This window comes from Sinohyriopsis cumingii, chromosome 6 (assembly GCF_028554795.1).
Source record: "Sinohyriopsis cumingii isolate HCF-2022 chromosome 6, ASM2855479v2, whole genome shotgun sequence".
NCBI classification, from domain to species: Eukaryota; Metazoa; Mollusca; class Bivalvia; order Unionida; family Unionidae; genus Sinohyriopsis; species Sinohyriopsis cumingii.
Window position 1 is genome coordinate 48308119 of NC_142966.1, and position 3024 is coordinate 48311142.

Sequence of the window (3024 nt, forward strand, 5' to 3'; positions counted from 1 at the left end):
GTTTTTGTTGTTCTTTTATGTGGTTCCATTTGGGTCTATATATGAAGCTCACCCCTAGCTGTGGGTTTAATGCCATTTTTCAGCACACAATAAGCTTTATATGGCATCCAGTTTAACTGCTGGATGAAGAACTCGGGAAAACCCTGGTAAGAACCACTGACTCACAGGAAGCTACTGTCAAGCTTTCTCAAATAAAGATATTGGTTGAAAGCCTGAGACTCAAACCCACATAGAGGTGAGATGGCAGTGATTGGTAAAGGTGAACACTTAAGACCATTAGTTGTAATAGCAATAGCCATGATTCTGTACAATATTTAACATTAACATTGAATCTTTTCAGTAACGTTTACAAAATTACCTCTGTATGAATTTTGTTTATGGTGTCTGCACACAAGCAGTAATAATAGTAATGACTTTCTTTAAGCTTATGTCTGATAAATTTTGCTTCATTGACAGAGGTTGGGGGAGCTTAGGAAGAAATATTAATTAATTTTCTGAAGAATAAAAAATATTCAATATACTTTCTTCAAAATACACACCTAACTGAAAATAGGAAAATTTCACATAGACTACCTGGGAATATGAATGACTACTGGTTTATGTTATACTAAATCAAGTGTTGTAGCCATGTTAATAAAGAAAGAAAGATAATACGGACAAAACTCCGCATGAACATAACTATTGGAAACCATTGCATTTTAAAATAATTTTGTTATAATTAGGGAAGATTGCAGTTTCCTGGTGGATCCAGATATAGATGCTTTAATTATTGTACTTTAAGTAATCCAAGAGCAAGAGATATTGGCTTTAGATATATGTACAAAATATAAATTGGACGAAAGGAGGGAACATAACATAGGGATCCATAAGTATATTTGGAGGAAATGTAAGCAGTAAAACAAGCCAGACTGGACTTGTTCCTTTTTTTAGAAAATTTATTTCAATTATTGAAAATATAAATGTTTTCCAAAATAACAGGAGAAGAAAAACAATCTGGAAATTTAATAATTCATTATCAGAAGACCTGCAATATGTTTGAAGAATTAAAGAAACTATCATAAATGTTGAACGTAAGTATGTATGTGATGAAAATTTACTTCTGAGAATGCACCTTTATTTGATCTTGTATGTGTAATAATGGATTAACTTTTGTTTGAAATGCTTGAATAAATATTTATAGGAACAACAATTTTGTATGCATTTTTTACGAAAAAGGATTTGAAATCGACAGGAAAATGAACTGATTGCAGATATAAGCAATTTAAAGAAAGAAACAGTGTCAGTTAAGTTCTAAAAACTCTAGATAAAAAGAAAGTGAAAATATTTGGAGGAAAATGATGGTTGAAGTGATGGTAAAGACTCAAACTTTATGGATTGAAGAAGTAGAGAAAGTAACCGAAATACTTAAAAAATTAGAAAATAGAAATTAAGTAAAATGATGCTGCCACTTTTTAAGAGCAATGGTTCTTGGATGTAGCAAAATTATATGAATTTATATATAAAATGCATGAAGTTGATACCATCAATCTAGTAATACTACTTAATTATTCTAGATTGCAAGATTTACAGAAACATTCCATAAATGGTCCTTTGTCATGGAAAGTGTGTGTGTGTGTGAGTGTGCCATTTGGATTTTTAACGTAGCTTTATAAAAATTTTCAGGGATATCACTATGATGTCTGCATTGTGGCAGTTTATAGTGATATCAAGCACTGGGACATCATGCTGCAGATATGTAGCATGATGTCCCACCCAGTCACATTATCCTCACACCAGGCCAACCAGTCCTAACACTAACCTCTTAATGCTGAGCACCAAGTGAGACAGCTGTTAGTACCATTTTTATAAGACTGGTATGACTCGGCTGGGGTTCAAATCCATGGCATCCTGCATCTGAGGTGGATGCTCAGTCCGCTTAGACCACTGGAGAGTTGTCATGGAGAGGGCATATTGAGAACAAAATGCCTAATGAATAAAGACCAGGATTCAAAGAATTTTTATATATTTATTTGGAGAGATACTGGACAGCTTGTAAGGTTATTGTTGTTGTTGTTGTTGTTGTAGGGTTTAACGCCATTTTTCAGCACACGATAGGCCATATATGGCGGCCAGTATCAATGGTGGAGGAAGAACCCGGGAAAACCCCGGAAAGAACCACCGACCCACGAGAAGCTACTGGCAAGCTTTCTCACATACCCACATTGGCTGAATCCGAGACTCGAACCCACGCAGACAGAGGTGAGATGGCAGTGGTCCGTAACGGACAGCGCTTTAGACCACTCGGCCACTCGGGGCCCCTGTAAGGTTATTACCCTATATACTCACTTAAGTCAATTCCAACTGCAAAGTGTAAAGACCCAGACCTGCAGTTGCATAATATGCTATCAGAGCTTGATCTGTGCAGTTTGGAGTACATGTAATCAGGAGAATAAATGACAGACCCTGATCTGCAGGTGCTTTATATTAATGGCAGATCAGGATTTATGTTTGCAGTTTGATGACTTATAACCATGTGTATATGATAACTTTGGGTGTGAATTTGGGGAATTATCTTCAACACACAAAAGAGTTATTATGTATATACCATATGGTGATAAAACTGAGCAGTACATTTCAAACTGGAGACCCATTTTACTTTTAAATGTATCATACAAAGTTGCTACTACACTTATTGCAAGTAGGATTAAAACTGCTTGCAATAAAGATAAATCAGGGTTTCTAAAAAGACATGGGAGAGAGTACAAGAAACTTGCATGATTTAAGGTTTTAAATTTAAAAACTATATTCTGGGAGTGTGTTTCAGCCCATATTATAATAGAAAAATAAGAGAAATAAATAGAGGTAATATTATATGCATGTTATTTCTCAGCATGCAAATTATGCATCATTTGTTCTTCATGGTTCAGAGAAATATATGATATCTGCTTTAACTTTTACGTCAATATTCCAAATTTTCTGGTCTTGGTAAAAGTAATGAAAACAACAAAAGTAGCTTGGCTCAGACCTAGAATGGGTACCAACCAG